A 26707-nucleotide genomic window follows, 5' to 3' on the forward strand; every position below is an offset into this window, starting at 1 on the left:
ACAGGGTAGGCTTCAGAGGCTAGGCGGCTGGTACGGGCTTAGTGAATTGCTGTACTGGTGGAGGGGTGTGAGGTGCTTGTTCCTGATCCAAGAGGGGACTACACCTTGTTTTAATCCTCCAAGTTGTTGCAGGCCTAGCCCAACAACCATGTCCCATAAAGTACGCACACCTCGTTCTGTGCAGCCTGGTCAGAAGGGTTTCTATCCTCCAGTATGAGTGCATTCACTGTGCATGTTTTTCCAGCTCAGCCACTATTTCTTTCAAATGGACAGTCACAGCCTGGTCCTCGTGTAGTTCTGATCCTACTATGGTGCTCTCCTGTTTCAGGATTTTTCTCTATTGGGTCTTTAAACTGTTTATTCATGTTTGCAGCTCTATGTCATCTAGACTATTTATTACAGAGGATGCTGTATTGTAGGAAGTGAAAACGTCGTTTATGATTCCCCTTCTAGGTCTCCCTGAGCCCATGGTGTCCCTAGTGTTCACATAAGAACATAAGAACATAAGAATTAGGAACAGGAGTAGGTCATCTAGCCCCTCGAGCCTGCTCCGCCATTCAACAAGATCATGGTTGTTCTGGCCGTGGACTCAGCTCCACTTACCCGCCCGCTCCCCATAACCCTTAATTCCCTTATTGGTTAAAAATCTATCTATCTGTGATTTGAATACATTCAATGAGCTAGCCTCAACTGCTTCCTTGGGCAGAGAATTCCACAGATTCACAACCCTCTGGGAGAAGAAATTCCTTCTCAACTCGGTTTTAAATTGTCTCCCCCGTATTTTGAGGCTGTGCCCCCTAGTTCTAGTCTCCCTGACCAGTGGAAACAACCTCTCTGCCTCTATCTTGTCTATCCCTTTCATTATATTAAATGTTTCTATACGATCACCCCTCATCCTTCTGAACTCCAGCGAGAAAAGACCCAGTCTACTCAATCTATCATCATAAGGTAACCCTCTCATCTCCGGAATCAGCCTAGTGAATCGTCTCTGTACCCCCTCCAAAGCTAGTATATCCTTCCTGAAGTAAGGTGACCAAAACTGCATGCAGTACTCCAGGTGCAGCCTCACCAATACCCTATACAGTTGCAGCAGGACCTCCCTGCGTTTGTACTCCATCCCTCTCGCAATGAAGGCCAACATTCCATTCGCCTTCCTGATTACCTGCTGCACCTGCAAACTAACTTTTAGGGATTCATGCACAAGGACACCCTGTGGGGAGGGGAGCAGGTAGGTCCGAAGGCCTCCTCGTAGGACTGCTCCTGGGCACGGCCAAGGGTGCCATCAGCCGGTCCAGGCAGCGGGCGGTCGAGGGGGTCGTTCAACCTGACTGCCTGCCTCTCTTCCGCTCTTACATCCGGTCCAGGGTGTCCTTGGAGATGGAGCACGCGGTGTCCACCGGTACGCTCGCGGCCTTCCGCGAGAGGTGGGCACCGGAGGGACTGGAGTGCATCATCACGCCCGGCAACCAAATTTTAATTTGATTTTACGTTTTAAAGTTAATTTGTTTTAATTGCCGGTGCTTTTAGTGTCCCCTTCCCTTTTATAGGGGGCACTGGGGAAAAATTGTGATTTTAGTGCCCAAAAAAAAAACAAAAAAAGAAAAACAAAAAAAAAAAAAAAAAGGGGGGGGAAAAAAGGGCCTTGTAAATGTCTGGAGTGTCACCCAGGTCGGGTGGCACTCTTTAATGTTTTATGTTTTCGCAGGTAAACTCAAAAGAGTTTCATGCACAAGGACACCCTGTGGGGAGGGGAGCAGGTAGGTCCGAAGGCCTCCTCGTAGGACTGCTCCTGGGCACGGCCAAGGGTGCCATCAGCCGGTCCAGGCAGCGGGCGGTCGAGGGGGTCGTTCAACCTGACTGCCTGCCTCTCTTCCGCTCTTACATCCGGTCCAGGGTGTCCTTGGAGATGGAGCACGCGGTGTCCACCGGTACGCTCGCGGCCTTCCGCGAGAGGTGGGCACCGGAGGGACTGGAGTGCATCATCATGCCCGGCAACCAAATTTTAATTTGATTTTACGTTTTAAAGTTTAATTTGTTTTTTAAATGCCGGTGCTTTTAGTGTCCCCTTCCCTTTTTTAGGGGGCACTAGAAAATTGTGATTTTAGTGCCCCCCCAAAAAAAAAAGGAAAAAAAGGGCCTTGTAAATGTCTGGTGTGTCACCCAGGTTGGGTGGCACGATTTAATGTTTTATGTTTTTGCAGGTAGACTCTAAAAGAGTTTCATGCACAAGGACCCCAGGTCCCTCTGCACCGCAGCATGTTGTAATTTCTCCCCATTCAAATAATATTCCCTTTTACTGATTTTTTTCCAAGGTGGATGACCTCATTCGCTTAACCTATCTGAATCTCTTTGCAGCCTCTCTGTGTCCTCTACACAACCCGCTTTCCCACTAATCTTTGTGTCATCTGCAAATTTTGTTACACTACACTCTGTCCCCTCTTCCAGGTCAACTATGTATATTGTAAACAGCTGTGGTCCCAGCACCGATCCCTGTGGCACACCACTAACCACCGATTTCCAACCCGAAAAGGACCCATTTATCCCGACTCTCTGCTTTCTGTTCGCCAGCCAATTCTCTATCCATGCTAATACATTTCCTCTGACTCCGCGTACCTTTATCTTCTGCAGTAACCTTTTGTGTGGCACCTTATCGAATGCCTTTTGGAAATCTAAATACACCACATCCATTGGTATATCTCTATCTACCATGCTCGTTACATCCTCAAAGAATTCCAGTAAATTAGATAAACATGATTTCCCCTTCATGAATCCATGTTGCGTCTGCTTGATTGCACTATTCCTAGCTAGATGTCCCGCTATTTCTTCCTTAATGATAGCTTCAAGCATTTTCCCCACTACAGATGTTAAACTAACCGGCCTATAGTTACCTACCTTTTGTCTGCCCCCTTTTTTAAACAGAGACATTACATTAGCTGCTTTCCAATCCACTGGTACCTCCCCAGAGTCCAGAGAATGTTGGTAGATTATAACGAATGCATCTGCTATAACTTCCGCCATCTCTTTTAATACCCTGGGATGCATTTCATCCGGACCAGGGGACTTGTCTACCTTCAGTCCCATTAGCCTATCCAGCACTACCCCCCTCATGATAGTGATTATCTCAAGGTTCTCCCTTCCCACATTCCCGTGACCAGCAATTTTTGGCATGGTTTTTGTGTCTTCCACTGTGAAGACCGAAGCAAAATAATTGTTTAAGGTCTCAGCCATTTCCACATTTCCCATTATTAAATCCCCCTTCTCATCTTCTAAGGGACCAACATTTACTTTAGTCACTCTTTTCCATTTTATATATCGGTATAGGGTGTATAGGTCTGCTTTGTCTACATTTCCAAAGTCTAACTCATAAAATTTCTTGAACATATCTCTAAGTAGGGCCTTGTTTTAGCAGCACTGTTTCTTTCGGACACCATGCAGGTAGGTGTACCTCGGTAAGATTTAATATTACTGAAGCTACTGCATAATGTACCCCCTGATATAACACCTTTTCGGTCGGTACCAATACTAATCCGTTCCCAGGTCCCTTGATGGTGGTAGGACACCTTTCTATTATTGTGTGTATTGGCGGGGTTGTGGACAGGGGTTTCTTAATGTGTGCTCTTAGTTCGGTGGCATTAATTGGGAGTGGGGAATGTGGGACCGCACAACGTGTAGGTTAGAATCCCACCCCATCCCTTCCCCTTTATCTTGCCATTGCCTGGCGAAGGCGATCGATATGCCTGCGAGACAAATACTCTCTGATTCCCACATGCAAATGTAAATTCCTTGTTCGGATTCCCATCATTTGTCCTAACACACTTTTACTCCTCCCCGTGTCCTCGGGATGGTGCGGTACGTATCATTACCAAGTCTTTCCCAGTCCGATTCCTGGTCCTATGCATCCTTGCTGAGTTTTCTGAGCCACCACCATCTTCCCAGGGGAATGTTCCCTTTGCAAGTCAAACACGCACGTTTTCCCTCTGTAACACTGACTCGGGCAGCGATGATCCGCATCCGGGGGCATGGAAGTGAGGCCTCCCCGTAGGTAAAACCTTCCTGGCTGGAGTAGCGGGTAGAGTTAGATCCCAGCCACCCTGGCCATCTTCCCTCGTGGGCATAAACGGCGAGTTCTTCCACGTCTCGGGGGCCACCCCCGGCGGTTACGATCGGTGCTCTCCCTCCTGAACACCCGTAAGTGAGGGATTCTTCCACGTCTCCTCGGTCGCTGCTGCTTATCCTTATCAGGGCGAGCAGGAACGGGATCCTTCTCATGGTGACCTCTTTCCTGTAGGAGCACATAAAACAGATTGTCGAGCCCTGAGAAAGCTCTCTGGCTTGACAAAGGTGACCTAGTTCCAACTTGGGCTCATGGTCTTTAATTGACTGGCTGTCTTATTCAGTTCCTTGTGGACTGATTCCTGCTAAATTTTATCTCACAGCCGTTTTGCTTGTTATCTTACTGGTGCTTCCTTAATAGCTATACCGGTAGATTCTTCTTACTCCCGGGTGTTACCCGGCCTGTGCCTCTTTTAACAGCTGCACAGGTAGATTCTTTTCCTTACCCCGGTAACTAATACATAGATACTTATTATTACACAGATTAGTCTTACACTATTCTAAACTTATTCACTAAACATCCTTAAATTCACATCGCTATATATGTACATCTGCCACCCATCTCCGGGTGGCCAGGTTAATTCCTGCCTTCTTTCTTTCTTCTTCTTCCGCTCTGTGTCCAGCGAGGTCGGTAATTGGTCGGTCTGTACTGCCGAACCCAGAGTGTCCTAACCAGAGGTGGGTTTGAGTCCCACACTATCGGGGGAACGTCCCCTCCAGTGATGCAGCACACCGCTCCTTTGGGGGTGGCTGCCTGGTTCGTTTCTTCCCCTGGGGGTTCTGCCTGGATGAGGGCTACGGGCTGGGGACTCTCACTTGGTGCCTGGTGCACCGCTATCTCTTCCGGGGGTCCCTTGTTGCCTGAGGCTACCGGCTTGGTGTCCCTGCTCGCGGGCTAGTCTCTGACCTTAGGTGCCCTTTTGCGGCTGGTCCCTTTCCCGAGTCTGAACCATTTAAATTGGGGCGCTGGTGACCATGGTGTCTTTGGCCGTGGTGTGCGGTGAGTCCTTCTTAAGGCTCCGGCTGCTGGGGGTCCGTCCGAGTCCCAAATGATTGGGGGGACAGCTCCTCCAGTAACACAGTCCACCTCCCCTCTAGGTGCAGTCTGTGGCTCTGCCACGTCCCCTGTGGGATCTCCACAGTCGGGGACTGTTGGCTGGGGTACACTGTCTTTAGTACAGTTTACAATTTTAGGCTGTCCCTTACGTTTAGCTGCAGCCCCTGGGTTGAAAAGTTTGCACTGATTTATGTGGAACCACTTTGTTCGGCGGGGCAATCTTATGGCATAGACCATGGGGCTTGCCTTGTCGACATTGTGGCACGGTCCCATGTACAGTGCCTCAAAGACCCCTACTCTAGCATAGTTCCTTACCATAACCTGGTCCCCTATCTCCCACTCATGGTGCTTGCGGGGTTCTAGCAGCAGTCGGTTGCTCCGATACTGTTTTCCCATGTTGTTAGCAGCCTGCCAGTGAATCTGTTTAAGTGTTCAAACAGGTTCCTGACAAAGCTGTCCCGGTTCGCTTCCCTGAGCTGACCTTCCGTGAGTCCCGGGACTAACACATGGGTGGGGGTTCGCATGGCTCTGCCGGTCATGAGCTCGTACGGGGAGCTCTTTGACTGGTTGGCCCGGATCCCCATGAGGACTAGTGGTAGGACCTCTACCTATGCTTTGGGTGAGTCCCCTGTCTCTTTGCTCAGCCTTTCTTTGATAGTACAGTTTAAACGCTCCACAGGCCCGGATGACTGCGGGTTGTGGGCGACATGCCATTTCCCTTTGATGCCGAGTACCTTAAGGGTCTCCTGCATCATCTGCCCAGTGAAGTGACTCCCTTGGTCGGACTCCACATATTGTGGTAGTCCCCATCGAGAGAACACTTCTCTGACACCACTCTGCCAGCAACAAATTAAAAAGTTTAAACCATGCTCTAGCCAAGGCAAAAGGCATGGTATGCCTAATAAGCCCGGGTACACCCCAGGTAAACCTGGAAGAGAAGGAAGAAACTACCTGTCCTGCTCCTGGACCCTCGTGGGCCAGCTGGAGGAATTCTCTCCGGTGTTGTTGCGGTACTACCCCCATTTCTCCCCCGGAACAACATGCCTTCTTTAATGGCAATAGCTGTGGTGCCGTACGGGCCGTCTACCTTTTCCCCTTTAGCTAGCGTGTTCAGGACAGTTTCGAGGGCGAGATCTTGAGTCTGAACCGTTTTTAGGTCCGGGGGCAAGGCTATCCCTGCCTTCCCTATCCTGCCCCTGACTGCTGCTATGGGTCCTGAGTTGTACGGATCTCAGAGCTTGCCCGTGCAGGCCCCTTGCTTGGCCAACATGTCAGCCTGCTGGTTTCCCTCACTATGGGGTTCTGTGGTGGAATATGCCTTCACCTTATGTATGTAGATATTCCATTCCTCCCCTACGGCTTTCATGATCTTTTCCAATAGACACTTAATTGCCAGGAGTCTCCCGTCTGCGGATGTGTATCCGCGGCAGGAACAAATAGCCAGGTACTCCGTACATGAATTGCATGTGAATATACTGTCCGAGCAAATCGTGTATGGGGTAGGGAATTCTTCGGGGTGTGTGACTACATACACCACCGCAGACAGTTCAGCATGCTGGGCGCTCATAGTACTGGGGAGTTTAATCGCCAGGGCAATGCCTGTCTTAAGGTCATAAACTCTGCAGCCTGTGAGTTGTTCACCCGCAGATACCGTGCTTGAACCGTCTACATAGATCTCTCGGCCTGTGGGGTGTAACCCAGTCCGAAAGCCTATGTTAGTTTCCCATACCCCTTCTGCAGAACACCTGTGGGCTGTCCCTGGATAAATCATGTTGGCTGCAAGTCTTGGCTCGCAGAGACCCTTTACCCTCAGGTCCATTTGAGAGAGGAGCAGGGTCCAGCGAGCAATGCGGGCACTGCTCACTGTCCTGTCCTTAATTCTCACGTCCAGGAGCATTTGGGTGGGCGTATGTTGGGTAAGGAGTGTGATAGGGGACCCCCCTGTGAAGATCAGTGATCTTTTCACAGCTCACTGAGTGCCTAGGAGGTGCCGCTCACAGTTGGAGCATCCCTTCTCCATGTCCATGAGTATCTGGAGGAGTAGACCACTGGTCTCAGCCGGCCGTGCCACTCTTGGAGCAGTACTGCGCTCAGGCTGTCCCCGCTGGCTGCTACCTCCAGGAAAAACTCTTTACCCACATCGATGACCCCTAGAGCTGGCGCGGTCTGCAGGTCTTTCTTGAGTTAGATAAATGCTGCCTCGCAACCTGTGTCCCATTCCCACTCCACTCCCTTGTGTAGGAGTCGGAGCAGAGGGGCTGCTGTGGCTGCATAAGCCTCAATGAAATCTCTGCAGTACCCGGTTAGCCCTAGAAAAGATCTTACTCCTGTCACTGTGTTGGGGGCGGGTAACTTCTGCACTGCTTCCCTTCTAGCTTTGTCAATGGTGCTTTTCCCAGCGCGCACAGCCTGTCCCAGGAATTTTATTTCCTTCAGGCCGATCTGTGCCTTCTTGGGATTCACTTTAAATCCCTCTTCTTTCAGCAGCTCCAGCAGTTCAGCCAGCAGTGGGCCAAGCTCCTCCCCCTTATCAGTGAACAGGAGCAGGTCATCTACATACTGCACCAACTGCTGGGGTCTGCTGAAACTCTTACACTGATGGAAAATACTGGGGCTGTTGTGGAAGCACTGAGGGGGACAGTTCCAAGTGTATTGCTGTCCTATAATGGTAAAAGCAAACTTGTACTGATCTTCCCTTCTTAAAGGGATGGACCAGAACCCGTTGGAAATATCCAGCACCGTGAAGGTGGTCGCGGAGGCTGGGACACTTCCAATGAGGTCGGCAACAGCAGCAACTGTGGGTGCACAGGTGGGGATGTTACGGTTGAGTACTCGATAGTCCACCGTGGCTCTTCAGGAGTTCTTAACTGGCCACAATGGAGAGTTCACATGGGTAGCTATTTGTCTCAATACCCCCTGTTTAACCAGAGAACCCAAGGCTGTTTCTATGTCTGCCTCCACCTCCCTGGGGAAGTTGTACTGTTTCTGTAGTCGGGTCATGGGGTCCCCATCTATGCTAACCTCGACCCCATTTATTTTCCCACAGTCGTGTTTGTGAGTGGCAAAAGCTGCAAGGTTTTTCCTCACATATTCTTGGTATTCTACAGGGGTGATTCAAGGTCATAACCCTCCTTTGGTTTCATGGTGCACACTGTCCCTTTTCCCTGTTTTCCCGGGATAACCATCACCTCACTCTCCTATCTCAGACAGATTGACCCCCAAAGATAGTGCTTTCTTAAATCCACTAGGATCCCGTGGCCTAGGATGAAGTCAGCCCCCAGGATCCCTCTCCCTTCCTGCTCCCACTTCATCAGGACACAAGCCCACTTAGTGTGGAGTGTACCTAAATGAATGGAGAGCGTAATGGAGAATGAGCCAGTCTGTTTAGTGCCCGTGAAACCCACCAAGCTGTAGGGAACCCCATTAGCCAGAGGTGAGGTGGCGGGGTTAGCTGCATAGACAAGGGTGTTTGAGGCACCGGTGTCCAGCAGGTAAGTCCCTTTCACCTTTTCCACTTCCATCTGTACAGTCGGTCTCCCCCACGCATCATACTCAAGGGCACACAGGTGGACAGGCTGTGCCTGTCCTAATCACGGTTTTGGTTGGGAGGGGGCAGATGGGATCTCGGTACCGGTGTCGATGGCTACCTTTCCAGGGCCATCTAACATGGCTCGGAGCACAGTTAAAAAGGCCTCAAACGAGTGGGGAGGGACTGGCTTATCTGTCTCGGTCTTTTAGGCAGGGGCTGGAGAATTACTTCCTGCGCTATTCTTCCAAGGAGTTTTACAATCCCTTCTCCAGTGCCCACTCTTTCCACACCCAAAGCAGGTACGTTTTGTATCGGAGGGGTTGCCCCCCTCGTGGTGCCATTCCCTCTTATCTTGGTTAGGTCGGATTTCGTGAACCCTTCCCTTTTGTGGGTGCTCTTCTGTCCCTCTGCTGTTTCTGTAAGCTAGGGTCAGTTGGCTAAGCACTCCCTGTTCGGTGCCCTGGGGATCTTTTGGGTCGGACCAGGCCTCAGGCTTGGTTCTTATTCTGGGTAAACTGTTAGCTACTAGGCTTCGGAGCCATTGTGCTAATTCGTCCGGGTTTAAGTGATCTCTGTCTATGTCCCCACTACAGGCTCTTTTGTACACCGGCCACAGTCAGTCTGCGAAAGCCTGTGGGGTTTCTCCTGTGAGCTGCACCGTTTTCTCTACTCTAGGGAAGGGACTCCCGTCATTCCAGCCCATAGCTTCTAAAATGTCCTTTTGGACGGCAGCAAGTGTTTTCTGTCCTCTTTTGCTCTCAGTAAAGAGGGACTGGTACAGTTTACTGTCTAGAGATAGGAGAAGCACCTTTGCCATTTCTGCATCATCGCACCTATTAACATCCCCTGCCTGTTCCACTTCCACAAAGTGAACCGAGGGGTCTCCCTTTGGAGTTAGCTTTCCCAGGTGGCTTATCATAGCCCTTACTCTACAGTATGAAACCACACAAGGCACATTCTGGGGACAAGGTCACTCTGTGACCTTAACTCTTAATTCATAGGACTCCAAAGACGACAACCCTGCGTGGGACCTTCCTTTTTATACCTGTGTGATCAGGTAAGGAATCAATTCCAGGCCACCAAAAGTGTGACCGGGCAATGGCCTTCATCAGCACAATGCCTGGGTGCTCGCTGTGGAGTTCCCTGATGAATGCCTCCCTGCCCTTCTGGGGCATAACTACCCAGATGCCCCATAGTAGGCAGTCGGCTTGGATGGGGAGCTCATCCATCCGTCTGTGGAACGGTCTGACCTCCTCAGGGCAAGCTCAGTGTGCGGGCGCCCAATCCCCAGTCAGGACACATTTCTTAATCAGGGATAGGAGGGGATCTCTGTTTGTCGAGATTTTGATTTGGATGGGGGAGCCTGCGCTGTCAAAGGCATTGACAGCCATGACCATCTCGGCGCTTTGTTCCGCTGCCCCCTCAGTCGTGGCCAGTGGAAGCCTGCTGAGCGCGTCGGCGCAATTTTCAGTGCTGGGCCGGTGCCGGATGGAGTAGTCATAAGCAGCCAGCGTGAGAGCCTGTCGCTGTATGCGAGCTGATGCATTGGCATTGATAGCCTTGCTGTCTGACAACAGGGATGTTAATGGCTTGTGGTCCGTCTCTAATTCAAATATGAATGCTACTCGCCGGTTTGAGGTGCTCCCCGATCAATTTGCTAGGTTCTCCAAAGGTTTTGTCCACCGGCCTTTCGGGTGCTAGTAAGTCCTTCATGAGCGTGTAAGTCTTTGGCCCGCAGCTGGTCAAAAGATGAGCCCTTCGCTTGTCGGCCGCTGTATCCCCCAGCCATTCTTTCGTAACGAAGCTTTGTTGAAGCCTCTCGACAAAATGATCCCAGTCTTCCCCAACACAGTACCGTTCCTCTGTGTTACCGGTGGCCATTCTCATGGGTCGTGAATTCCCGTTTCTCGTCGCCAATGTAAAGTCCTTACTCTACAGTATGAAACCACACGAGGCACATTCTGGGGACAAGGTCACTCTGTGACCTTAACTCTTTATTCACAGGACTCCAAAGATGACGATCCTGCGTGGGACCTTCCTTTTTACCCCTGTGTGATCGGGTAAGGAGTGTCTCCCACAAGTTCACCCCTTGTGGTCAAGGTGTGCATCTAGGTTGAGTGTATACAGTAATACAGTGGTGTTACATTGTGGTTACATACATGGCAATCATAACCCTAAGCTAGTGGGGAGTGCGGGGGACCATAAACTGACTTTCCAGGGGCTCTGGACCCCCAGCACTGGTGGGTGGGCCAAACTTCTGTTGCCGAACCGGGCACATTGGCTGTGGTTCTGGCTCTCCCTGTTCTGACTCGCCTCCTTCTCCTCCCTGAGGCCAAGTCGAGCTGAAACTCGGTGCTACAGGTGGTGGTGGTTCACTATCCCTGTCCGCCCCACAACTGATTGGCCCCTCCTGCTGCTGAACCGGCGTAGTCACCAGTGCCACAGGTAGTGGCCAGGTAGTTTCTTCCTTCTCTTCCAGGTTTACCTGGGGTGTACTCGGGCTTATTAGGCACACCATGCCTTTTGCCTTGGCTAGAGCATGGTTTAAACTTTTAATTTGTTGCTGGCAGGGACCATGGTCTCCCGATTCAAATCCATTAGTGCTAGCTACTTTATACACTGCTTGCACATCTTTTCATCTTTCCTGGAGCTCTTTTACTTGTAGGGTGAGGCGAGTGCTTTCCTCCCTCAGTGACTTTTCATTACTTTTGGCCTCGGTAACCTGACATTGAAAATAGTCCTGACTGTTTTTAAACCTTTCCATTATCTGGGTCCTTTCCTGTTTTAGCTTACGGAGTTCTCCCGATAATCTTTCTTCTGACATAACCCTTTCCTGGTAGTTCTCTGCACATTCCCATAACTCTGCCTGTAGTGTTTCATTCATTCTGTCTAGGAGTTGGACCTGTTGCTGTAGACAGACCAACCAAATTGCCTTCTCTACCGATTCCTTGTGATCCTTGCTTGCTGTCCACTGGGCTGCAGCATCAGCTGGAGGCTCAGCGCGCAATAGACTAAGTTCCCATTCCTTAGTTACATTCACTTTCTTATACACATCGGAGGAAATCCTCTCTTGTATTTTGGTTCCTTGTCCCAAACTAGCTCTCTCTACATCACATCCCTTGTACCAGAGTTCTCTATGAGGGGGTCAGGTACCCTTCTGATCAACTTGAGCGGTTCAAATTGCTACCACTCCCTTGGATTCTAGACTCTGGATTTATTTGGGTGGTGTGACAAAAGTGCAAAGGACACTGGTTTGATGCAAAAGAACTTTGTTTTTATTACAATCAAGAAAATGCAAGCTTATTACTCTCATGAGAGAATACAAGGTCAAATTTATAATCACTCTAATAAAGAACCGTACACTATATATTCAAAGGGGGTTACAGTAAAATTATACCTTCCACCTATCAATGCCTAATTCTAGCTAGTTTGGACACCAGGGCAGGCAGGGACTATGCTTACCAATCCTTTTCACAGCTAACGATAGATCACGGTTTCGGGGTTTGCTGGATGTGGTCGGGTCTACTTGCCATACCCCGAGCGTTAGAGAAGACTTCTTGCTGCGCAATCTTCAGTTGGGTTGAGTCCGCTGATGCAGTAAGGTGCGTTTTGGATCTGTGGGGTAAGTACCCATTTTCTTTGGCTAGAAATAGGTTTCTACAGTCTTTTAGGTAATGTTTTACCCGTTGGTAGGTCAGGGTTAGATTGTAGAGTGGAAACTTTTCGATTCTTCGGTTTTTCCCCGTTGGAGTTTTGTTCGAGTTTGGTCGATCGCGGTGGTTTTTCCGTTGATACCACGTTGACTGTGGTCGGTTACTGCCGCGATGGTGATGTTCTTCCTTCATTCAGGACTTCAGGACTTCAGGACTTCGAGGCTGGAGAAGTTAGTTTACAACTGTTGCATTGGTTTCTCTCCTTGTCTTGATGACAACAGCTTGGTCTCGGTTGTATAGCGAAGTGTGTCATACCCTCTGTTGAAAACAGGGGCCAGTTAAACGATTTCAGTGGTTCTAATCTTGGCGCTAAAGGAGTTCAAAATCCTTTGTCCGAATTTGGCGGGCTTGGTTCTTCTTTGTAATATTTTGGCGGGCTCGTTAAAAGTTGATATGTTTTGGGTGAGTTGATGTTCGAAAACTGCTTCCTGATGGAAATATTAGTTTGGTGATTGCAATGTCCTTTTGTGCTTAGTTTTTCACATACAGGCTGGATTGGGCCAGTTTGTGATGTATATGCTGAAATGGTTGTCCAGACCCATGTTGATGGGTCGCTACCTCTGGGTGATTTTGTGATGTAAATGTCTCTTGTGGGGGAAGGATTCTCGAATACTCATCTCTCCAGACAGGTTAACTTAGCCCTCACACCCAGGTAGCTTCACTTAATCAGACTGTCTCCTGCTAGTTCCGTAGGTCCGCCCACAGCCTTGAGTTTGTCTTTTAAAATCCAAAATTCTATTAAAGTTCGTAGTTTCCTTCATAAGCACTTTAGAGTTCCAAACTTTTTGGTAGATAGTCCCAAATTAAATTTCCTTTCAAATGAGCCCAAACACAGGGGGGGGTTTCTTGTGAATTTTGCACCTTCTTCAGTGGATTGATCTTCCTCTGCAATGTGGTGGTTTGCAGGATTTGTAGCTTGTCTGCACATTCGCTGGAGGTGTCCCATTGTTCCATAGCCTTTGCACACATAGTGTTTGAAGCGGCATTGATGGGATGGATGATCACCTCCGCAGCGCCAACTGCCTCACATTAACGTTTGATGGCGGACTCTGGGTCATCTGAGGCTGTGCAGCTGCAGGCGTGAACATTCTGCCATATGCATTCCTGCCTGAAAACAACGTTACTTTGTGTACAGTACTCGCCGAAACCTCTTTATGCTGCGAAATTTGTTTGGTGTTATCGCTGGGGGACATAAATGCCTGGGCTATTGTTCTGGCTTTGCTCAGGTTCAGTGTTTCAACAGTCAATAGTTTGCGAAGGATAACCTCATGGCCAATGCCAAGCACCAAAACGTCTCTTAGCATTTGCTCCAGGAATCCATCGAATTCGCAATATCCTGCAAGGCGCCTTAGTTCAGCGACGTAACTCGCCACTTCCTGGCCTTCAGATCGTTGACATGTGTAAAATCGATACCTTGCCATCAGAACGCTCTCCTTCAGATTTAGGTGCTCCCAGACCAGCATACACAGTTCTTTATACAATTTGGTTGTTGGTTTCACCGGAGCAAGAAGATTCTTCATGAGGCCATAGGTTGTTGCCCCGCAGATGGTGAGGAGGATCGCCCATCGTTTGGCAGCGTTCTCATTCCCTTCCAGCTCGTTGGCCACGAAGTATTGGTCGAGTCACTCCACGAAGGCCTCCTAATCGTCCCCTGCTGAGAATTTCTCCAGGATCCCATCAGTTCTCTGCATTTTCGCATGGTTGTTCGTTATCTCATTGCCAGTTGTTACATCCATAATAAATTAATGTAACTGTAGACGTGAGTAAGTGTGACCTTACTTCCTTTATTCTAACTCCAGAGTGCAGATACAGCATAGGATGCCTGCTTACATACAGTGCTCCCAAGGGATGCTTGGATCCCTTGGGACTCCAACAGATACGCCCTCTTGTGGCGGTATAATGCTGGTTACATAGGGTTGCATACATAACAATGTGGATGTATAAATGTCTTCACTTCAAGCTGTGTGGCTGGTGGCTGAGGTTTTTCAAAGACTGGGAGGAGGTGAGGGGCAGGTAGCACAGCAGCTCAGGGTGATGTTTGGAAATGCATATCAGCAGTGGGAGTGGAGTGTGAGGAGGCTTGACAATGATTAGGGTGCAAGAGGGTAGGTGCATCCTGAATGCAGAGGGAATGGCTGGAGAAGTGAGCCTCCAGTTTTCCTGCTGGATTCAGCAACCAACACCATGGACTGTAACACATTGAGAAGGGGCAGCTCCATCAAAACACATTGTGTGAGACATTGATCTTGGAAGCATGGCAGGCCTACATAAATGTGAAGGGTACTCACCCTGACAATACTCCTGGGCGATCTCCCGCCAGATTCTTTTAAATATGCTGGACAACGGACTCCCTCCTCCAACCAGATGGAGTGCAGACCACCTCCTCTCAATGGCCTGCACTAAGGCCTCAGCAGCCTCTGGAGAGAATCGTCGTGCACACTGCCTGCCCTCTTGCTGCGCTATCTCTGCTACTGTGTCTGAAGTGGGCTGGGTCATCTACGCATGCGTGCAGGAAACCGCAGTGCCCTAAAGTACTGCCTGCGCCCGGGAAAATTGAAAGCCATCTGCCTATGGGCAAAATGTCGAACTTTTTTAATGCTGCAATTTGTGTAACACCTGATTTTGCGCCCGCAATCATGGAACATCATTTTTTGGTGAAAGTTGCAAACGAAGACACAAACATTTTCCAGGTGGTATCATGACTGCCATTACTGCCCCAAAATCACAAAAGCCGAAAATCCAGCCCATATATGTTTTAACAGGGCTAAAAATAAACTTACCTTAATGGACAGGGTTTTTAATATATAAATGAGTGATAATATTTTATTTTTCTATTTTTTAAAACTCTATGCTGGTAATAGCAGGCCTTATGCCTGCTTTTACCAGCGTAAAAATTTGAAGGACATTCGCTGGGCACCCGTTGAGGCCCTTTTCCTTCGTATGCTTGCAATTTGTGAAAAGATTTTTAGGCAGATCGCAAGGGCCGGGTTTAGGCTTCGCATACCTAAACCCGGAACTATCCCGGACCCTACAGGCATGTGCGCACTTCATACGCACCATGGGGAACACGATTTCAGGCCCATTGTTAGCAATACTGGACTAGACAATTGTGCATTCAATAATTGAAATAAAAATGTTAACGTTCAACAATAACATTAAAATAAGCACGATAACATCCCAGGCCAATAGCCCAGTGTCTTTGGGCCAACCTTAACCCCAACTTCAGAAGATTACCCCCTAGTATGAGTTTAGTAATGAATCAATAACATTTCACGTCTATATGCATTTAATGGGCTGGATTTTTCTCTTTGCGATGGAGTAGCAGCAGAGTGGGAATTCCGCCAAACCCTCCAAATCCATCCCAACTCTTTTCCCTGGGTCAGGGAGCCCACCGCTGTAAGGCCAGGAAATCCCAGAGATATTGCAGTCAGAAGAGATGCGACAACAGTGAAAAAGGGTAGAAGAGCCCGGAAAAATTGAGGCCTACAAAGGTAGGTATTCAGGCTGAAATGTTACGAGAGGAGGCCTCTGCCAGAAAGGTCAGGGCAATTTCCTTATCTTTCACCAGGAGGTCCTGGAAGCAGCAGTAATTGTGGTGGACAGTCGGGAAATTTGCCCTAAACATGGACTCTGTTCCCACTGGCATTTGCAAGTGGTGGGCAGGGAAGGGGCTGCCAGTGGCAGTCATGGCCAGGAGAGGGGGGTGGGGTGGGGCTGAAATCCAGGTTAGGCTGGAGAGGGGGCAATAAATCTCAGTGACCCATTTTCCAACCAATCCATTGTGACCCTGTTTAATTTCTAGTTGGATTGTGGAGGAAAATCTAACCCAATGTGTCAACACCATGATCCATGCTGCTATTGTATTTGATGCTGCTGTGTCTAGCACCCCACTACGACTGGGAATACATACGTTTCTATTAGTGATGCAACAGATATCAAAAATGTTTTACATAGAACACGAGCCAGAGCAATAAATAATGTTGTCCTCGTAGCGGGGAAATGACCTTTCTTTCTTTCTTTCTTTCTTTCTTTCTTTCTTTCTTTCTTTCTTTCTTTCTTTCTTTCTTTCTTTCTTTCTTTCTTTCTTTCTTTCTTTCTTTCTTTCTTTCTTTCTTTCTTTCTTTCTTTCTTTCTTTCTTTCTCCTCCAAACTCAATTCTTTAATTCTGTCTTTGTTGGCTTCTCATTCTCCGCCTTCAATAACTTCAAGTTGTCCAAAATTCTGATGTATTTCTTGACCCGGATTTTCATTGAATCATAGAAATTTACAGCATGGAAGGAGACCATTTCGGCCCATCATGTGCGCACCAGCCGACCAAGAGCTATCCAGCCTAATCCCAATTTCCAGCTCTTGCTCCACAGCCCTGTAGATTATGGCACTTTAAGTGCACATTCAAGTTGATGTTTTCTGCCACTACCACCTTTTCAGGCAGTGAGTTCGAGACCCCCACCACCCTCTGGGTGAAGAAATTTCCTCTCATATCGCCTCTAAACCTCCCTCCAATTACTTTAAATCTATGCCCCCTGGTTGTTGACTCCTCTGTCAAAAGGAAACATGTCCTTCCTATCCACTCTATCCAGGTCCCTCATAATTTTATACACCTCAATCAGGGTTCCTCTCAGCCTCTTCTGTTCCAAAGAAAACAGATCCAGCATCTCCAATCTTTCCTCATAGCCAAAATTCTCCAGTCCAGGCAACATTCTGGTAAATCTTCTCTGCAACCTTTCCAGTGCAATCACATCTTTCCTGTAATGTGGTGACCAGAACTGCACACAGTACTCCAGCTGCGGCCTAACTAGTGTTTTATACAGTTCAAGCATTACCTCCTTGCTCTTGTATTCCATGCCTTGACTAATAAAGGCAAGTATTCCATATGCCTTGTTAACCACCTTATCTACCTGGCCTGCTACCTTCAGGAATCTGTGGATCTGCACTCCCAGGTCCCTTTGTTCCTCTACACTTTTCAGTGTCATACCATTTAATGTGTATTCTCTTGCCTTGTTAGACTTCTTCAAATGCATTATCTCACACTTATCTGGATTGAATTCCATTTGCCACTGTTCTGCCCACATTGATATCTTCCTGCAGCCCGCAGCTTTCTTCTTCATTATCAACCACACAGCCTATTTTAGTGTCATCTGCAAACTTCTTAACCATACCCCCAACAATCAAGTCCAAGTCACTGATATATACCACAAAAAGCAAGGGACCTAGTACTGAGACCCGCAGATCCCCAATGGAAAAAGCCTTCCAGTCACAAAAACACCCATCAACCATAACCCTTTGCTTCCTGCCTCTGAGCAAATTTTGTACACAATTTGCCACATGGCCCTGGATCCCATGGACTTTTAATTTCATGACCAGTCTGCCATGTGTGAGGATGTAATGAACAGGGTGGATAAAGGGGAACCAGTGCATGTGGTGTATTTGGACTTTCAGAAGGCATTTGACAAGGTGCCACATAAAGGTTTACTGCACAAGATAAAAGTTCACGGGGTGGGGGTAATATATTAGCATAGATAGAGGATTGGCTAACTAATAGAAAACAGAGAGTCGGGATAAATGGTTCATTCTCGGGTTGGCAATCAGTAACTAGTGGGATGCCGCAGGGATCAGTGCTGGGACCCCAACTATTTACAATCTATATTAACGACTTGGAAGAAGGAACCGAGTGTGAAGTAACCAAGTTTGCTGATGATACAAAGATGGAAGGAAAAGCAATGTGTGAGGAGGACACAAAAAATCTACAAAAGGACATAGACAGGCTAAGTGAGTGGGCAAAAATTTCGCAGATGGAGTATAATTTTGGAAAGTGTGAGGTCATGCATTTGGCAGAAAAAAATCAAAGAGCAAGTTATTATTTAAATGGAGAAAAATTGAAAAATGCTGCAGTACAGAGGGACCTGGGGGTACTTGTGCATGAAACACAAAAGGTTAGTATGCAGGTACAGCAAATGATCAGGAAGGCCAATGGAATCTTGGCCTTTATTGCAAGGGGAATGGAGTATAAAAGCAGGGAAGTCTTGCTACAGCTATACAGGGTATTGGTGAGGCCACACCTGGAATACTGCGTGCAGTTTTGGTTTCCATATTTTCAAAAGGATATGCTTTGGAGGCAGTTCAGAGAAGGTTCACTAGGTTGATTCCGGGGATGAGGGGGTTGACTTATGAGGAAAGGTTGAGTAAGTTGGGCCTCTACTCATTGGAATTCAGAAGATTGAGAGGTAATCTTATCTTATCGAAGATTATGAGGGGGTTTGACAAGGTGGATGCAGAGAGGATGTTTCCACTGATAGGGGAGACTAGAACTAGAGAGCATGATCTTAGAATAAGGGGCCACCCATTTACAACTGAGATGAGGAGAAATTTATGAGGAATCTAGAACTAGGGGTCATAGTTCAGAATAAGGTGTCGGCCATTTAAAACTGAGACGAGGAATTTCTTCTCACAGAGGGTTGTAAATCTATGGAATTTGCTGCCTCAGAGACCTGTGGAAGCTGGTTCATTGAATAAATTTAAGACAGAGATTGACAATTTCTTAACTGAGAAGGGAATAAGGGGTTATTGGGAGCGGGCAGGGAAGTGGACCTGAGTCCATGATCGGATCAGCCATGATCGTATTAAATGGCAGAGCAAGCTCGACTCCATTGACCTACTCCTGCTCCTAATTCTTATGTTCTTATGTTTGACCTTATCAAAAGCTTTGCTAAAGTCCATATACACTACATCATACGCACTGCCCTCATCGACCCTCCTGGTTCGTTCCTCGAAAAATTCAATCAAGTTAGTCAGACACGAACTTCCCTTAACAAATCTGTGCTGACTGTCCTTGATTAATCTATGTCTTTCTAAATTAACATATGAACATAAGAACATAAGAAATAAGAGCAGGAGTCGGCCATTTAGCCCCTCGATTCTGCTCTGCCATTCAATAAGATCATGGCTGATCTGATCATGGACTCAGCTCCACTTCCCTGCCCGCTCCCCATAACCCTTTACTCCCTTATCGCTCAAAAATCTGTCTAGCTCCACCTTAAATATATTCAATGACCCAGCCTCCACATCTCTCTGGGGCAGATCATTCCACAGATTTACAACCCTCTGTGAGAAGAAATTCCTCGTCTCAGTTTTAAATGGCCGACACTTTATTCTGAACTATGACCCCTAGTTCTAGATTCCACCATGAGTGGAAATATCCTCACCGCATCCACCTTGTCACGGTCCCTCATTATCATATATGTTTCGATAAGATCACCTCTCATTCTTCTCAACTCCAATGAGTATAGGCCCAACCTACTCAAACTTTTTCCTAACTCAAACTCTTCATCTCAGGAATCAAGCGAGTGAACCTATTTTTATTTTTAGGACTTAATATTTATTGTGATAAAACACTCGGTGGGCCATGTGGCCAGGGATAGGGGCAACCACGATGGGGCCTTTTGCGAGCTGTCGGCAGAGTCCACGTTTCAGCATCAAAACATGCCCAGGGCAGGTACAGAGACTCCCTCTACATAATTATATAAAAGCAGCTCTCAGCCCAGATTTCCTTCCTCCCATGCTCGGAAACAGTTCGTTCCCTGCCATTGTGCCTCGCGTTACCCTGGAAAATTAATTGCTTGGGCATGCGCAGAGCGGGCCTCACTTTTTTGGGGCAAAAAATTAGCTCCACCCTCAAAATTAGAAGTGTTTCTGCGCTGCGCCAAAATGAAAAATAATTTTGGCGAAACTTCGGCCTTTTTTTTGTCGTTATTTTGGACTAAAAATACGGCTGTTATTCTGAAACAATGCCAAAAAACTACAATGTGGAATTTTGCGACCCAAAGCTGCACGCAGTACTCTAGGTGTGGCCTCACCAATACCCTGTACAGTTGTAGCAGGACTTCTCTGCTTTTATACTGCACCTGGGCAGGACCGGAACCAATGTCCTAGGGGGAGTGTTTGCTAGTGCTGTTGGGGAGGAGTTAAACTAATATGGCAGGGGGATGGGAACCAATGCAGGGAGACAGAGGGAGACAAAAGGGAGGCAGAGGCAGGAGATGGAGGGGAGATGGGGGGGGCGTGGGGGGCGGAGAGGCCTGGGGCGGGGAACAGGAAGGGCCACTGTGCGGCAGAATTCTAAAAGGACAAAGGGTGTTAAAAAAGCAAGCATGAAGGCTTTGTGTCTTAATGCAAGGAGTATCCGCAATAAGGTGGATGAATTAACTGTGCAAATAGATGTTAACAAATATGATGTGATTGGGATTACGGAGACGTGGCTCCAGGATGATCAGGGCTGGGAACTCAACATTCAGGGGTATTCAACATTCAGGAAGGATAGAATAAAAGGAAAATGAGGTGGGGTAGCATTGCTGGTTAAAGAGGAGATTAATGCAATAGTTAGGAAAGTCATTAGCTTGGATGATGTGGAATCTATATGGGTAGAGCTGCAGAACACCAAAGGGCAAAAAACGTTAGTGGGAGTTGTGTACAGACCTCCAAACAGTAGTAGTGATGTTGGGGAGGGCATCAAACAGGAAATTAAGGGTGCATGCAATAAAGGTGCAGCAGTTATAATGGGTGACTTTAATATGCACATAGATTGGGCTAGCCAAACTGGAAGCAATACGGTGGAGGAGGATTTCCTGGAGTGCATAAGGGATGGTTTTCGAGACCAATATGTCGAGGAACCAACTAGGGGGGAGGCCATCTTAGACTGGGTGTTGTGTAATGAGAGAGGACTAATTAGCAATCTCATTGTGCGAGGCCCCTTGGGGAAGAGTGACCATAATATGGTGGAATTCTGCATTAGGATGGAGAATGATACAGTTAATTCAGAGACCATGGTCCAGAACTTAAAGAAGGGTAACTTTGAAGGTATGAGGCGTGAATTGGCTAGGATAGATTGGCGAATGATACTTAAGGGGTTGACTGTGGATGGGCAATGGCAGACATTTAGAGACCGCATGGATGAATTACAACAATTGTACATTCCTGTCTGTCGTAAAAATAAAAAAGGGAAGGTGGCTCAACCGTGGCTATCTAGGGAAATCAGGGATAGTATTAAAGCCAAGGAAGTGGCATACAAATTGGCCAGAAATAGCAGCGAACCTGGGGACTGGGAGAAATTTAGAACTCAGCAGAGGAGGACAAAGGGTTTGATTAGGGCAGGGAAAATGGAGTACGAGAAGAAGCTTGCAGGGAACAGTAAGGCGGATTGCAAAAGTTTCTATAGGTATGTAAAGAGAAAAAGGTTAGTAAAGACAAACGTAGGTCCCCTGCAGTCAGAATCAGGGGAAGTCATAACGGGGAACAAAGAAATGGCAGACCAATTGAACAAGTACTTTGGTTCAGTATTCACTAAGGAGGACACAAACAACCTTCCGGATATAAAAGGGGTCAGAGGGTCTAGTAGGGAGGAGGAACTGAGGGAAATCTTTATTAGTCGGGAAATTGTGTTGGGGAAATTGATGGGATTGAAGGCCGATAAATCCCCAGGGCCTGATGGACTGCATCCCAGAGTACTTAAGGAGGTGGCCTTGGAAATAGCGGATGCATTGACAGTCATTTTCCAACATTCCATTGATTCTGGATCAGTTCCTATCGAGTGGAGGGTAGCCAATGTAACCCCACTTTTAAAAAAAGGAGGGAGAGAGAAAACAGGGAATTATAGACCGGTCAGCCTGACCTCAGTAGTGGGTAAAATGATGGAATCAATTATTAAGGATGTCATAGCAGCGCATTTGGAAAATGGTGACATGATAGGTCCAAGTCAGCATGGATTTGTGAAGGGGAAATCATGTTTGACAAATCTTCTGGAATTTTTTGAGGATGTTTCCAGTAAAGTGGACAGTTGATGTGATATATCTGGACTTTCAGAAGGCTTTCGACAAGTTCCCACACAAGAGATTAATGTGCAAAGTTAAAGCACATGGGATTGGGGGTAGTGTGCTGGCATGGATTGACAACTGGTTGTCAGACAGGAAGCAAAGAGTAGGAGTAAATGGGTACTTTTCAGAATGGCAGGCAGTGACTAGTGGGGTACCACAAGGTTCTGTGCTGGGGCCCCAGCTGTTTACATTGTACATTAATGATTTAGACGAGGGGATTAAATGAAGTATCTCCAAATTTGCGGATGACACTAAGTTGGGTGGCAGTGTGAGCTGCGAGGAGGATGCTATGAGGCTGCAGAGTGACTTGGATAGGTTAGGTGAGTGGGCAAATGCATGGCAGATGAAGTATAATGTGGATAAATGTGAGGTTATCCACTTTGGTGGTAAAAACAGAGAGACAGACTATTATCTGAATGGTGACAGATTAGGAAAAGGGGAGGTGCAACGAGACCTGGGTGTCATGGTACATCAGTCATTGAAGGTTGGCATGCAGGTACAGCAGGCGGTTAAGAAAGCAAATGGCATGTTGGCCTTCATAGCGAGGGGATTTGAGTACAGGGGCAGGGAGGTGTTGCTACAGTTGTACAGGGCCTTGGTGAGGCCACACCTGGAGTATTGTGTACAATTTTTGTCTCCTAACTTGAGGAAGGACATTCTTGCTATTGAGGGAGTGCAGCGAAGATTCACCAGACTGATTCCCGGGATGGTGGGACTGACCTATCAAGAAAGACTGGATCAACTGGGCTTGTATTCACTGGAGTTCAGAAGAATGAGAGGGGACCTCATAGAAACGTTTAAATCCTGACGGGTTTAGACAGGTTAGATGCAGGAAGAATGTTCCCAATGTTGGGGAAGTCCAGAACCAGGGGTCACAGTCTAAGGATAAGGGGTAAGCCATTTAAGACCGAGATGAGGAGAGACTTCTTCACCCAGAGAGTGGTGAACCTGTGAAATTCTCTGCCACAGAAAGTGGTTGGGGCCAATTCACTAAATATATTCAAAAGGGAGTTAGATGAAGTCCTTACTACTCGGGGGATCAAGGGGTATGGCGAGAAAGCAGGAAGGGGGTACTGAAGTTTCATGTTCAGCCATTGAATGGCGGTGCAGGCTAGAAGGGCTGAATGGCCTGCTCCTGCACCTATTTTCTATGTTTCTATGTTTCTATCCCCCTTGCAACAAAGGCCAACATTCCATTTGCCTTCCTGATTACATGCTGTACCTGCGTACTAACATTTCGTGTTTCAGGCACAAGGACTGCTAGGTAACACTGTACTGCAGCATTTTGTAATTTTTCTGAATTTAAATAGTAGTTTGCTTTTTTATTTTTTCTGCCAAAGTGGATGACCTCACACATTCCCACATTATACTCCATCTGCCAAATATTTGCCCACTCACTTAGCCTGTCTATATTCCTTTGTAGATTTTTTGTGTCTTCCTCATAACTTGCTTTCCCACCTATTTTTGTATAATCAGCAAACTTGTCTTCATTACACCCTTCATCCAAATCATTAATATAGATTGTAAATAGTTGACAACCCAGCACTGATCCCTGCGGCACCCCACTAGTTACTGTTTGCCAACCAGAAAATGACCCATTTATCCCAACTCTCTGTTTTCTGTTAGATAGCCAATGATCAATCCATGCTATTATATTACCGCCAACCCCGTGAACTTTTATCTTATGCAGTAACCTTTTGTGTGGCACCTTATCGAATGCCTTCTGGAAATCCAAATACACCACATCCACTGGTTCCCCCTTATCCACCCTGCTCTTTACATCCTCAAAGATCTCCAGTAAATTTGTCAAACCTGATTTCCCTTTCATAAAACCATGCTGACGCTGCGTGACTGAATTATGCTTTTCCAAATTTCCTGCTGTTGCTTCCTTAATAATGGACTCCAGCATTTTCCCAATGACATATGTTAGGCTAACTGGTCTATAGTTTTCTGCTTTCTGTTTGCCTCCTTTTTTAAATAGGGGCATTACATTTGTAGTTTTCCAATCCGCTGAGATCTTCCCAGAATCCGGGGAATTTTGGTAGATTATGCCCACCAGTGACTTCTTCCCCTTATAATTCCTTATCTCCACCCAAACTATTTTTACATCTTGATCTTCTGCGCCAATATAATTTCTCACAACTGCACTGATCTAATCCTTTATTAACAGACCTATCCCACCTCCTTTCCCTATCTTTCCGAATTGTCAAATGACGATTTATCCTGTCCCTCAGGATTTTTTCCAATAATTTTCCCACCACTGAGGTTCGGCTGACTGACCTGTAATTACTCAGTCTATCCCTTTCTCCCTTTTTAAACAACGATACAACATTAGCAGTCCTCCAGCCCTCTGGCACCACACCTGCAGCCAGAGAGGATTGGAAAATGATGGTCAGAGCCTCTGCTATTTCCTCTTTTGTTTCTCTTAACAGCATGGGATACATTTCATCCGGGCCTGGATATTTATCCACTTTCATAGCTGCTAAGCCCCTGAATACTTCCTCTCTTACTATGTTTATCTTGTCTAATATTTCACACTCCTCCTCCCTCATTGCAAAGTCTGCATCACCCCCTCTTTTGTGAAAACAGATACAAAGTATTCATTAAGAATCATACCCACATCTTTTACTTCCACACACGGATTTCCTTTATGGTCTCTCATAGGCCCCACTCTTTCTCTAGTTATCCTCTTACTCTTAATGTATTGATAAAAAATCTTTAGGTTTCCCTGATTTTACTTGCCAACATTCTTTCATGCTCGCTCTTCGCTTTCCTGATATATTTTTTACTTACTCCTCTAGAGTTTCTGCAGCATTGAGTCCTCGGTATCTGTCATAAGCTTCCCTTTTTTTCTTTATCTTACCCTGTATGTCCCTTGACATCCAGGGGGCCCGAGATTTGTTAGCCCCACCCTTTTTCTTTAAGGGAACATAGTTGCTCTGTACCCTCAGGATCTCCTCCTTAAATGCCTCCCACTTTGTGGTATTAATGGTGACAAAACTGTTAGCTTTCACCATCATTACCCGTCTGAAACTGACCGTAACGTCAGGATTTAGTGCACGCGCAGATAACAGCAGAAATCCAGAAGTTGCGGTCAGTCATTTCCTGCTCCCTCACAGATTGCACTGGAACTCCCCAGAGCCGGTAATTGATTCAAATCGCTTGAACTGATGAAAACTTCCCCTTTGGCAATGGAATATCGCTGTTAAATCCCCCTAAAATATTAAAACTTGTTGAGAAAGGTCCAACTCAGTTGTTAATGGCGTATCGACTGCTGGACAACCAGTCGAGGCCTGAAAAACTCATTTTATATTTGTGGAATGTCGCATTTTTCCATTAATATGATTAAGAATTACAGGTTTTCAATATAATATATACCTTTTTACATTTGTTTATGATATTTCAGATTCTACCTTAATCCAATGAGTATGTCTCAAACTTTATTTCGCTCTTTGTAAAATTTATTAAAAGCAAATTATAATTTGTGCATTTTACTTTCTGGTTTGCTGCCTCTGAGAATTCTTCAATGTGATTGGCTGCTTACACAGCTTGATGACACCACTGTTGCTGGACACTGCAGATTCGCTTAACTTGGCCACAGATTCAAACTAAAGTCATGAGCTGAAATTGACGCCACAGAGATTGCTAGATCTTTGTGCCAGCTTACTTCAAGGTCAGTGGCAATCATCATTGTTTTGCCGCTGATTGCAAATTCTGGGCAGAGCTTACATTGGACTAAGTCCAGCTCACCCATCACTCCTTTCTTCACTGAGCTACATAGCTTCCCATCCCCCAATGCTTTAAATATAAAATCCTCTGTCTTGTTGCTAAATCCCTCCACTACTTCTGCAATCTTCTCTCGCCCTATACCGTCCTCCAACATATTGTTCCTCTAACTCGCCCATTTGTACATCTCTTTCCCCCACCCCACCTCTTCTTCACCACATCACTGGGTCCTATTATTTTGCAGTTACTTCTGTAAATCTCTCTGCCTTTCTGCCTCTATCTTCTTCTTTAAAAAAAACTCTAAATCTATCACTTTAGAGAAAATGTTAGGTCATTCCTTATCTCTCCCTTGATCCAGTGGGGCTGAAATTCAGTCGTGCAATAAGCTGGCGCACCTACGATATTTTATATATTTTTACCGTACGGGTCCATGATGCGGTCGGACGATCGATTTTCAGGTCTTTTAAATTTTTTCAAAGTCCCAAAGGCGGGACATAGACAGGAAGGCAGGCTGAGGGGCTGAATTTGGGTTGGGACCAAGTCTCCGCTGCTGTCAATCAACGGTGGAGTAGTAGTGATGTCACAGTGTGTGTGCGTGACCACGTTCTCTCCCCTCTGTTAAAGGGGGAAGAATCTGTCAGTTTTCATCTTCGGCCACTGGGCCACCAGAAAGGACATCGGCCGGCAAAAATTATTACATGGC

The sequence above is a fragment of the Pristiophorus japonicus genome, chromosome 1 (assembly GCF_044704955.1).
Source record: "Pristiophorus japonicus isolate sPriJap1 chromosome 1, sPriJap1.hap1, whole genome shotgun sequence".
Taxonomy (NCBI): Eukaryota; Metazoa; Chordata; class Chondrichthyes; family Pristiophoridae; genus Pristiophorus; species Pristiophorus japonicus.